A 13,153-nucleotide genomic window follows, 5' to 3' on the forward strand; every position below is an offset into this window, starting at 1 on the left:
ACAAATTCCATAGAGTCTCGGACAAAGGAGGACAAGTCTCATAGAATATCGGACAAAGGAGGACAAGTTTCATAGGGTGTCAGACAAGGGAGGACAAGTTTCATAGTGTCGGACAAGAGAGGACAAGTCTCATAGAGTGTCGTACAAAGGAGTGCAAGTTTCATAGAGTGTCGGACAAAGGAGGACAAGTTTCATAGTGTGTCGTACAAGGGAAGACAAGTCTCATAGGGTGTCGGAAAAAGGAGGACAAGTCTCATAGAGTGTCGGACAAAGAAGGATAAGTTTCATAGAGTGTCGGACAAAGGTCTAGGAGGACAAGTTTGATAGAGTGTCGGACATAGGAGGACAAGTCTCAGACAGTGTCGGACAAAGAAGGGCAAGTTGCATAGAGTGTCGGACCAAGGAGGACAAGTTTAATAGAGTGTCGGACAAAGGAGGACACATTTCATAGAATGTCGGACAAGGGAAGACAAGTTTCATGGAGTGTCGGAGAAGGGAGGACAAGTTTTATAGGTTGTCGGAAAAAGGAGGACACGTTTCATAGGGTGTCGTACAAAGGAGGACAGATTTCATAAAGTGTCGGACAAAGGAGGGCAAGTTTCATAGATTGTCGGACAAAGGAGGACAAGTTTCATAAAGTGTCGGACAAAGGAGGACAAGTTTCATAGAGTGTCGGACAAAGGAGGACAAGTTTCATAGAATACAGGTATGACATCTGTTGAATCTACAAAGGACCCCTACCACCTCCACCTCCCCCACCCACCCTTGATGTCCCGAACTCTGAAGAACAGTTGTCAGAGCTTCTGTGAATGAAGGAACCAGGAATAATGCTTTGTCTGACCTCTTAGTAGCCCTTAGTGTTCCATTCTCCATCATTCCTTGCTCTTTTTCCTGCTCTCACCAACTCTCCCTACTCTCCCCTTTCTCTGCCTCTCTCTCTCGCTCTCTCCCTCTCTATCTCTCTCTCTCTCTCTCTCTCTCTCTCTCTCTCTCTCTCTCTCTCTCACACACACACACACACACACACACACACACACACACACACACACACACACACACACATACACACGCACACACACACACATACACACGCGCGCGTGTGCGCTCTCTCTCTCTCTCTCTCTCTCTCTCTCTCTCTCTCTCTCTCTCTCTCTCTCTCTCTCTCTCTCTCTCTCTCATTCTTTCATTTTCTATTTTTTCAACTTCTTTTTCTCCATTCCTCTCACTCTCTATCACCTTCCCATTTCCCTAACCTTCTCCTTCTTTTCCTTTCATTTTCCCTAAATTGCATTGGATTTCTTCTATTATTTACTCTTTCCTTCCCTTCCCATCGCTTCCGACTCACTTTTATCTTTTATTCCGTTTCTCCCCTTCTTTCTTACTTCCTTCCTTCCTTCCTTCCTTCCTTTCTTCCTTCAGCACAAGCATAAGCGCACATCAACATATGCTTCCTCGAGCATGGGACTAAAATGCCCACGTGTCTTCAGATACCGGCGCTCGTGCGTGAATGTACACAAACGTACACACACACACACACACACACACACACACACACACACACACACACACACACACACACACACACACACACACACATACACACACAGTGGTTAAAATTCCCGGCTGCCACTATGGCGGTCCGGATTCGAATCCCGCCCAGGGTTGAGATAATTTCAGTATCGCTGCGATGCGAGTTGTTACTCCAACTCTCGTGGGCGGGGAGATGGGTGTGTGTGTGTGCGTGTAAGGTCACAGCATTACCCATAGATCGGTCATATATGAGCTCTGAGATCTCTTCCGGTAAGAAAATAGCTGTCGAACACGAGTCCAACACGTGATCCGAGACCATGGTGAATCACACACACGCACGCACGCACGCACATGCGCACACACACACACACACACACACACACACACACACATACACACACGCACACACACACACACACACACACACACACACACGCACGCACACACGCAGTAAGTCTGCGACCTGAATATATATGCCTTTTACAAGCCCCGGGAAGATATCAACACTGTGTAACTTCAAATTGGAAGGAACCCGTGTCTGTTAGTCATGCTCAGGTACGCTCCTTATTTCCCAGCCTCTTCGCGCCAAAACGAGATTGTTATCAAGAACCTCCTTCGCGCGTTTGTACGTCAAAAATTTTATACCAAATCAACGTACCTACCACTTTATCACTTCCACATTTCACCTCCACAATTTTAGCCTCCACATCTTCCTCCTCCACATCCACCTCCTCCACATCATCCTCTTCCACATCATCATCATCCACATCCTCCTCCTCCACATCTTCCTCCTCCACATCCTTCTCCTCCACATCATCATAACCCAAATCCTCCTCCTCCGCATCCTCTTCCTCCACATCCTCCTCTTCTGCATCCTCCTCCTCCACATTCTCTTCCTCCGCATCCTCCTCCTCCGTATCCTCCTCCTCCACATCCTGCTCCTCCCCATCCTCCTCTTCCACATCCTCTTCCTCCACATCCTCCTCCTCCGCATCCTCTTCCTCCACATCCTCCTCCTCCACATCCTCCACATCCACATCATCATCATCCACATCCTCCTCCACATCCTCCTCCGCATCATCATCGTCCACATCATCATCATCCACATCCTCCTCTTCCATATCCTCTTCTTCCACATCATCATCATCCACATCCCTCTCCTCCACATCTTTCTTCACATTCTCCTACTCCACATCCTCCTCCACATCATCATCATCCACATCCTCCTGCTACACATCCCCCTCCATATCTCATCATCCACATCCTCCTCCTCCGCATCCTCCTCCACATCCTCCTCCACACCATCATCATCCATATCCTCCTCCACATCATTATCATCCACATACTCCTACTTCACATCCTCCTCCTCCACATCCTTCTTCTTCACATCTTCCTCCTCCACATCCTCTTCCTCCACATGCTCCTCCACCCCTATATCCTTAACTAACTCCATTCCTCTTCACTCTTTAACTGCGTTTCGACTTCCTTGTTTCTTATCCTTTCAGTTTCTTTTTTGACTTCCTCCTACTCCGTCCTTCCATTCGAGTCCTGTTTCAGAATTCCATCCCAGCTTCCTCCCCCATTCATAGTCATTGCTCTCTTTATCTCTTCTCTTTATTTTTCCTCCAGATCTCCCTCCCCCCTCTCACCCTCTCTCTCTCTCTCTCTCTACAGCTCTCATTTCCGTCCCTCTTGCTGGCTCTCTTTTGACTCTCACGCAGCTCTCTGCAGGAAATTTGTTTTTCTTCTTCCTGGGATTATGGATACAAATGCCAGTGTCTCAGCCCTCATACGAAGACCTCGGGAAAAAGTCGCTTTGCATGAAGGGTCCCATTTAATAGAGGATCCGTAGTCATCATTGGAGGAATTTCGAAATAGGGGGAAGACCCAAAATTTCTTGAAGGAAAACGCGCACCCGGAGGGCCGCCGGAGTTTTTTTGGTTTTCCTTCGTCTACCGAGAGATGTCATCTGAGGAATTTCGAAATAGGGGGAAGACCCAAAATTTCTTGAAGGAAAACGCGCACCCGGAGGGCCGCCGGAGTTTTTTTGGTTTTCCTTCGTCTACCGAGAGATGTCATCTGAGAATCTGAAGGCGTCATCACAGTAGGATAGTTTTCCTACGACTGTTGGGTCACATTTGCAGCTCATAACTTTCGGAAGGGACTCTGATATGCTGCAGGAAATTAATTTACCTCCAGTATATTAAATGACAATCGATGTATTTTTGTTAAGAAAACGAAATAGTTTGCCACAGTGGTTTTACGGCGGAAAGAGTTCTGGATGTGGTCGGTACCGTCGATGAATCGGAGGTTGGAGGAAAAATAGCCTAGTGCGATAACCCTTTTAGTCTGGTTTGAGAGTTTAGCATATCATTCATTAGACATGGAAGTAGCGTTGTTAGTGGGTGACATCTATCTGTAAAGTGAAACAATGATGTTGTTGCGAAACTTCGGGATTTTTTTGTACATAACTTCTGTACTCTCAAGGATTAAAGAAATAATAAATAATAATAATAATTATAATGATAATAATAATAATAATACGTACATACATATACCAAGGCTTTTCCCCCTTACAAGGGAGGTAGCCAAAAAGGAAAAGGCATAAAATAATTCCCACCCATTCTATCCCTAAATACACTCCACACCCCTCCACCCTCTCTTATAATAATAATAGTAATAATAATAATAATAATGATAATAATAATAATAATAATAATAATGATAATAATAATGATAATAATAATAATAATAATAATAATAATAATAATAATGATAATAATAATAATAATAATAATAATAATAATAATAATAATAATAATGATAGCAATAATAATAATAATGATAACAATAACATTGATAATAATAACAATAATAATAATAATGATAATAGTAATAGTAATGATGATGATGATGATGATGATGATTATGAAGATAATAATAATTACAAATCTGCGGGTTTTGCTCGCCAGACTTCGATATGTCCCAAATTCTCTACGAACTGTGGAAGCTTCCGTCAGGTTCCTTCTCCTAGATACACGAAGGTCCGGCAGTCCATGGCAGGTGTGGTGAACTTGTCAGGCCACGGGGTTCTGGAAACTCATAATAGTATTGACGGTTAACATCGCGATTTATAATAAACAAAGCATGACAAGAGATATTCTAAAAACAAATTGATAGAACTAATATCTATTTGCATCCCCGATTTTTTCCTCATGTAAGTGACTGACTCTATGTGACGATAGCCAACGTTTTCTTGAGTTCGAGAAGGGAAATGAAGCTCAAAGGATGGAAAAGACTGCGTGGATAGCGAGGGGAGGAGATGGGAGGACAGAGGAAAGGGGAAAGAGGGAAAGAGGGGAGAATATGGGAAGAGTGGGAGAAGAGAGGAAGGGAAGAAGAGGAGTGAAGATGAAGTTTGTCTGGAGGATGAGAAAGACAAGTTGGAGGTAGTGGATAGAAAGTAGAGGTGAAACTAAAGCTGGAGGTGGAGGTGGGTGGAGTGTTGTATGTGGAGGTAGAGGATAGGTAGAAGTGGAAGTGGGGGCGAAGCTAAAGCTGGAGGTGGTGATGGGTGGAGTGTTGTATGTGGAGGTAGAGGATAGGTAGAAAAGGAAATATAGGGGAAACTAAAGCTGGAGGTGGTAGTAGGTGGAGTGTTGTATGTGGAGGTAGAGGAGAGGTAGAAGTGGAAGTGGGGACGAAACTAAAGCTGGAGGTGGAGGTGGGTGGAGTGTTGTATGTGGAGGTAGAGGAGAGGTAGAAGTGGAAGTGGAGGTGAAACTAAAGCTGGAGGTGGTGATGGGTGGAGTGTTGTATGTGGAGGTAGAGGATAGGTAGAAGTGGAAATAGAGGTGAAACTAAAGCTGGAGGTGGTGATGGGTGGAGTGTTGTATGTGGAGGTAGAGGATAGGTAGAAGTGGAAATAGAGGTGAAACTAAAACTGGAGATGGTAATGGGTGGAGAGTTGTATGTGGAGGTAGACGAGAGGTAGAAGTGGAAGTGGAGGTGATACTAAAGCTGGAGGTGGAGGTGGGTGGAGTGTTGTATGTGGAGGTAGAGAAGAGGTAGAAATGGAAATAGAGGTGAAACTAAAGCTGGAGGTGGTAGTAGGTGGAGTGTTGCACGTGGAGGTAGAGGAGAGGTAGAAGTGGAAGTGGAGGCGAAACTAAAGCTGGAGGTGGAGGTGGGTGGAGTGTTGTATGTGGAGGTAGAGGAGAGGTAGAAGTGGAAATAGAGGTGAAACTAAAACTGGAGATGGTAATGGGTGGAGAGTTGTATGTGGAGGTAGACGAGAGGTAGAAGTGGAAGTGGAGGTGATACTAAAGATGAGGGTGGAAGTGGGTGGAGTGTTGTATGTGGAGGTAGAGGTGTAGATAAAAATATAGATGGAGATCGGTGTGGAAAGAAAAGTGTAGTTAAAGGTGGAGGAGGTGGAATGTGGAGGACGTAAATATGGAGGCAGAGGCTGAGATGGAGTGAGAGCAACTAGCGCAAGCGGAAGTGGAGGTGTTCGAGTAGGTCAGCGTTTCCCAACCTGAGGTGCTATCGCTACCTGGGGGTGCTGAACTCAATTACAGGAGGTGCTGGGAGTTGATGCACACAAAAATCACATTGATATATGTACCATTGAATACCTAATTGTATATATTTGACTTTTTTCCTTGCTATTTTATTTTTCTATTGTGGTCTTATTTCTTCTACAAACAATATTTTCAATTTGTTTCAGTTCTAAGGAATCAAGAAAATAAATCATCAAGCACTACGCTTCACTTTCTTTTGTACTTCTAATTACAAGATTTATTATTAGTTATATGTCAATTTATTATTATTTACTATTTACCTGTTTGTTTATCATTTAACTATACCTATACATTTATTTATGTATTTTATTTGTTATTTACATTATCATAGTTTTTATTTATTATTTTATTATTAATATGATTTTTTTTTCGCATCCGACCTAGATATGGATCAAAAGGTCTCCTGTCGGCATGCTCCGCCTTTGTAATCCTCTGTGCTGGACTGCTTAGACATGACAACAGGCGGTGCTATGGACGGAAAAGGTTGGAAAATGTTGGTATAGGTGAAGAGCGGAAGGAAGAGAGGTGGAGGGAGTGAGAGTAATTGAAGACGTAGATAGTAACGGAGATTTGTGTGAGGGAGCGGACGCAGGGCTGGAAAGTATCTTAGTATTTCATCGGCAGTATCCAAACGCTTCTGTCTTCCGGAACAGCATTGCCCAGCAGACGTGGGATCGTGGAGATGGTAAAGAAATTTTTTAAGGTAGGCAGCAAGACGAAAGGATAATAAATGTTAAAAGTTCTCGATTTTTTTTTTTTTTTTTTTTTTTTTTTTTTTTTTTGAGTGAAAATTAGTCTTCGGTCGTAAAAGAAAGAAAACGGAGTTTCACGAAGAAGGAAAGGACGATGAAAAGAAGAAAGTCAAGGAGCGAGGATCATCAACGAATAGAGAAGGAAATAAAGAGAAAGAGAGTGTTTCAAGGAGAGAGGACGAGGAGCGTGAAGAAGAAGAAGAAAGGAAAATGGAGGAAGGAAAACTGAGGGGAAACAAAATTGAAAGATGGAAAGAGTAGAAGAAGATGGGGAAGGGGAGGGAAAAGGAGAAGCGAAAGAAGGAGGAAGAGGAAGAAGGATGGCGTTAAAGGAGGTAAAGAGAGAAGGAAAACAAGAAGAAAGGACAAGAAAGAGGAGAGGGAGGAAGGGAAGGGGATGAGGGAGTAGAATAAAAGATTAATGGAAAAGAAAAAAGGGAAGATACAGCAACGTGCTTGGGGGGGGGGAGTAAAGGAGAGAAGAGGGAATGACTGAGAAAGGAGGAAGGAGAGGAGGACTGGGAGAGGTAAATGGAAAGGGAGGTAGAAGACATATTGGAGGTAGAGAGGGAGTGAGGGAAAGTAGGGAGACGAAGGAGAGGAACAGAGGAAAAAGGGAAAGAGAGAGGTGCAAAGAGAATATGGAAAAAGGGATGAAGAAGTGCGAATTTCCAAAACTAGAGGAGACGGCTATCTCTTACACGACATTTTCGTTTGTATTATTGATTTGTATTATTAATTTGTAGATTGAGAGAAGCGAGTAAATGCCTTGGTGGATTGAAGAGTGTAATGAGGAATAGACATTTGGGAATGGATGCTAAGAGGAGACTGTATGAAGGAGTGATTGTGCCAACAGCACTGTATGGGGCAGAAACATGGAACATAAGAGAGAAAGAGAGAAGGAGTTTGAATGTGTTTGAGATGAGGTGTCTGAGAAGTATGATAGGGGTTACTAGGCTAGATAGAGTGAGAAATGAGGAGGTGAGGAGGAGAACGGGGGTGGAAAGGGAGCTGGGAGATAGGGTTGATGAAAGAGTATTAGGATGGTTTGGACACATGGAAAGAATGAGTGAAGAAAGACTAGTAAAAGAGGTATGGAAGGCAGATGTGGAGGGAGTGAACATGAGGGGACGTCCTAGGATGAGGTGGATGGATGGGGTGAAGGGGGCTTTGGGGGAAGAGGGGAATGTCTGTTGAGGAAGGACGGGAGAGGACAGAAGACAGGGGTGCATGGAGAATGGTTGTATATGGATGATGTTGTGATGCATGAGGTGGAATGGGCGGGGGGATAGGGGGGGGGAGGTAGTATGTGTGAGCAAAATTTGACGCAGCCCGAAGGGATTTCTCCCCGTCTTCTCCTTTTATGCATGGGGGGACGGAGAGGGGGGTCGCCGATTTAATGAAGCGGCCTTGCTGTGGATGTGCTGTGTCTTGCGACACTGCCTCTGACCCAGGGCAGTGGACAAGGTGCAGGTATGACCCGTCATCCAGGAGGTGCTAAGATAAGAGGGAGGGTGGAGGGGTGTGGAGTGTATTCAGGGATGGAATGGGTGGGAATGACTTTATGCCTTTTCCTTTTTGGCTACCTCCCTTGTAAGGGGGAAAAAGCCTTGGTATATGTATGTATGTATTATTGATTCGTCCCGAGACTCGTGGTTTAGAAAATGGTAATTATGTTTCTCATTAAATTTTACACTAGATTGACATAATCTAATGCAACCTAACCTAACCTAACCTCTAATGCCACCTAACCTAATTCCCAATGCAAACTTAACCTATCTAATCTAATCTAACCCCTAACGCATCCTAACCTAACTTCTAACGCCATTTAGCCTAACCTAACCTAACCTGACCTCTAACGCAAATTGATCCTATCTAACATAACCTAATATCTAACGCATACTAATTTAACCTAACCTAACCTGATCTATCCTAACCTAACCCCTAACACAAACTCACCTAACCTGACCTCTAACGTAACCTAATCCAATCTAACTTAACCTGACCTAATCTCCAACGTAAACTAACTTCACCTAACCAAACTAATCTATCCTAACCTAACCACAACGCAACCTAACCTAACCTAGCCTCTAACGCAATTTAACCTAACCTAACCTAGCCTCTAACGCAACTTAACCTAAACTAACCGAAACTCTAGTGTAACTTAACCTAACCTCTAATGCAACCTAACCTAACTAAACCTCTATCGCAACCTAATCTAACCTCTAACGCAACCTAACCTAACCTAACCTAACCTCTAACGCAACCTAACCCAACCGAAACTAACCTAACCTAACCTAACCTAACCTAACCTACCCTCTAACGCAACCTAACCCAACCTAAACTAACCTAACCTAACCCAACCTAACCTAACTTTGATACAACCCCCATACGGAAGACAAAGGACATGATATTACAATGTTCCACACACTTCAGACACCAACGTCAAATGTCTTCACTGAGTGATTCGTGGGCTGAATCGTTGGCCGTTGCCGGTTACCTGTTGGGCCGCAGTTCTCTTACAGGAGAGACCCAAGCCTACGCCAGGAGGCGCTGAGTATCCGCGTCCGTAGACGTCACTATTGCCCTAACATGCTTTTCGGGGAATGTTGGTGCAGATAACAATAGTAACAATTGTCACTGCTGGGAATCGGAGAGGGATATGGGACTCGAACACACGACTAGGGAGATGCGGGATCAGCAAGCTTTCGATTCCGTCACTAGATGAGGTCACCTAGAAAAGGCTTATGGGGGACTTTGACCTTAGTTTTTTCAAGGTCACATCAACCGCATCATGAAGGTACAAGACGCTCTTCAGGACTTTAGATAAATCGTAGTTACTCACCCACCAGACTTCTTCCTCTTTCTCTTCTTCTTCTTCTTCTTCTTCTTCTTCTTCTTCTTCTTCTTCTTCTTCTTCTTCTTCTTCTTCTTCCTCTTCTTCTTCTTCTTCCTCTTCTTCTTCTTTCACTTCCTCTGGGGTGGAAAGCACCCATCCACCTTATTCTTCCCCCTCATCCCCTTCCTCTCTCTCTTCCACTTCTCCATCCTCTTCCTCATCCACTTCTCTGGGGTGGAAAACACAAACTCATCCCCTTCCTCTTTCGCTTACACTTCCCCATCCTCTTCCTCTTCCACTTCCTCTGAGGGGGAAAACACATACTCATCCACTTCCTCTTTCACTTCCACTTCTCCATCGTCTTCCTCTTCCACTTCCTCTGAGGGGGAAAACAACCCCACCCTTTATCCCTCCCCCTCATCCACTTCTTCTTTCTCTTCCACTTCTCCATCCTCTTCCACTTTCTCTGGGGTGGAAAGTAACCCCGCCCCTCATCCCTCCCCCATCCCCTTCCTATTTCTCTTCCACTTCCCCATCCACTTCCAATTCCACTTCCTCTTTTTCTTCCTCTTTCCCATCCTCCTCCTCTTCCTCTTCCTCTGGAGTGGAAAGTCCCCTTCACCTTATCCCTCCTCCTCTTCCCCTTCCTCTTCCTCTTCCTCTTCCTCTGGAAAGCAACCCTCCCTCTTCTCCCTCCCCCTCCTCCCGTTCCTCTTCCTCTTCCACTTCCCCCATCCTCCTCCTCATCCACTTCCTCTTGGGTGGCAACCACCCTTCTTCATACCTCCCGCCCGCTTGTGTTTTCTCTCCCTCCACGCCTCTTCCCTCTCTCTATTTTCACGAAGCAATTCCATCCTCTCCCTCTCCCTTGCTCACTTGTGCCGCGCAAAGGCCGGAATGGGTCGAGCTGAGGCCCCCGCACCCTTTACTGTGTTGTTCACAGAATTTGTTCAAATATATTTTCTTTCTCCCCTTTTCCCCGCCACTGCCGACCGTTGCAACTTATACGCCCTCTGTTTATCATCTCGTTCTCTCTCTCTATCTCTCTCTTTCTCTATTTCTCTCTATCTGTCTATCTCTCTCTCTCCCTCTCTTCCTTTCTCTCTCTTTCTCTCTATCTATTTGTCTCTCTATCTCTCTCTCTTCCTTTCTCTCTCTATCTCTCTATATATCTATCTCTCTACCTATATATCTATCTCTATCTCTCTTCCTTTCTCTCTCTCTCTCTCTCTCTCTCTCTCTCTCTCTCTCTCTCTCTCTCTCTCTCTCTCTCTCTCTCTCTCTCTCTCTCTCTCTCTCTCTCTCTCTCTCTCACACACACACACACACACACACACACACACACACACACACACACACACACACACATACACACACACACACACACACACACACACACATACACACACACACACACACACACACACACACACACACATACACATATCATCATCATCGTCACCCTCCTTTATCTCTTATTCTCTCTCTCTCTTTCTCTCTCTCTCTCTCTCTCTCTCTCTCTCTCTCTCTCTTTCTCTCTCTCTCTCTCGCTTCCGTTATCTTCTCTGTCTCTCTCTTCCTTCCCTCCCTGTCTACCTTGTTCATGTACATTCTTCCCGTTTCTGCCTTCCGTCCTATCTGTTCATTTTGCATTTCTCCTTCTTCATCCTCCATTCCTCCAGCTCTTCCAGTTCCATTTCCAGTCCCTCGTCCTCCATTTCCTCAGTTTCCTTTGGAAGGATCCTTCGCTCCTTCTGTTCTTTCAATCCCTTCTCCTTAATTCCTATTATTCATCCTTTACCTTCCTCATCTACCTTCCCTCTATCATTACCTTCCTTCTCCTTCTTTCTTTCTTTTTCTTTTTTCTTTGTGTTTTCGTCTATTGTTTGTCTTATCTCTGTGTCTCATCTCTTCCTCCCTAATTCCTTAATCTCTCGTTCTTCCTTTTCTTATCTCTATATTTCATCTGTTTCTTTTCATCTGATTTGTCCTTATTCTGTCTCTCTACCTTAACTCTTCCTTTTCTTCTTCCCCTTCCTCTTCCTCGCCTTCCACTTTCTCTTTCTCTTCCTCTTCTTCTTCCTGTTTTTGTTTCTCTTCCTTTCTCTCTTCCTCTTCCCCTTCCTCCTTCTCTCCTTCTTCCTCTCCCTCTTCCTCTTCTTTTTTCTCTTTCTCTCTCTATTCTTCTTCCACTTCATCTGCCTCTTTCTCTTCCTCTTTCCCATCCTTTTCCTTTTCCTCCCTCTTCCTTTTCATCTATCCATCTATCTTTTTTTTAATCCTCTTTTTCTCATCTTTTCGTCTCACCTCACTCATGCGGAGAGAAAGAAAGAGGAGATGAAAGAGAGAAAGAAGAGGAGAGATTTATTTCAAGGATGGAAGAGGAAAGGGGAGGAAAGGAAGAGTAGAGAGAAGAAGAGAGGAGAGAGGACGAAAGGAGAGAGTATAGACAGAGAGATGACGAAAGGAGAGAGGAGAGGAAAAGAAGAGAGGAGAGGAAAAGAAGAGAGAAGGTAAAATGAAAACCAAGGGGCAAAAAGAGAAGAGAGAAAAAGAGAAAGGGAAGGTGGGAAAATGAAATATAAGATGGAAAGAGAAGTAAAATGAAAATTAAGGAGGAAATACAAGGAAATAGAAGAAAGAAGGAATTAAGAGAGAGGAATACAGAATGGTGGAAGAGGGATAGGATTGGAATAGAGAGGAGAGGATAGAAGGGGGGAGAATAGAAGGGGTGAGTATGGACGGGAGGGAGAAGATGGAAGAGATGGGGAGAGGAAAGGAGGGAGAGGAATGGAGAAAAGGTTTGATTATAAAGAGAAATAAAAGAGAGAAAAGGTAGAGGAAGAAGCAAAAAGGAAGACGGGAGGAAAGAGAAAGAAAAAGAATTAAAGAGGACAAGAAGATCACAGGAAGCGAAGTGAGAAATAATGGAAAAGAAAGAATGGAAGGGAAGAAGAAGGAGAGGAAGAGAAGAGCGGTGGAGGGGGAAAGGAAGAGAGGAAAGAAGGAAAAAGCGAAGGAAGAGGAAAGAGGAAAGGGAGATGGTAAGAGATATAAAAAAGTCATGGAAAAGAAGAAATGGAAGAGGAAAGGGGAAAGATAAAGAAAGGAAGAGGAGAGCTGTGGAAGAGGAAAGGAAGAGACGAAAGAAGGAACAAGAGAAGGAAGAGGAATGGTAAGAGATACAAAATAAGTCATGGAAAAGAGGGAATGGAAGGGGAAAGAGAAAGAAAGGAAAAGAAGAGCGGTGGACGGGGAAAGGAAGAGAGGAAAGAAGGAACAAGCGAAAGAAGAGGAAAGAGGAAGGGGAAATGGCAAGAGATATAAAAGAAGTCATGGAAAAGAAGGAATGGAAGAGGAAAGGGAAGGAGAGGAAGAGAAGAGCGGTAGAAGGGAAAGGAAGAGAGGAAGGAAGGAAAAAGCGAAGGAAAAGGAAAGAGGAAGGGGAG

This window comes from Oratosquilla oratoria, chromosome 40 (genome assembly GCF_046742065.1).
Source record: "Oratosquilla oratoria isolate Oo_2021 chromosome 40, ASM4674206v1, whole genome shotgun sequence".
NCBI classification, from domain to species: domain Eukaryota; kingdom Metazoa; phylum Arthropoda; class Malacostraca; order Stomatopoda; family Squillidae; genus Oratosquilla; species Oratosquilla oratoria.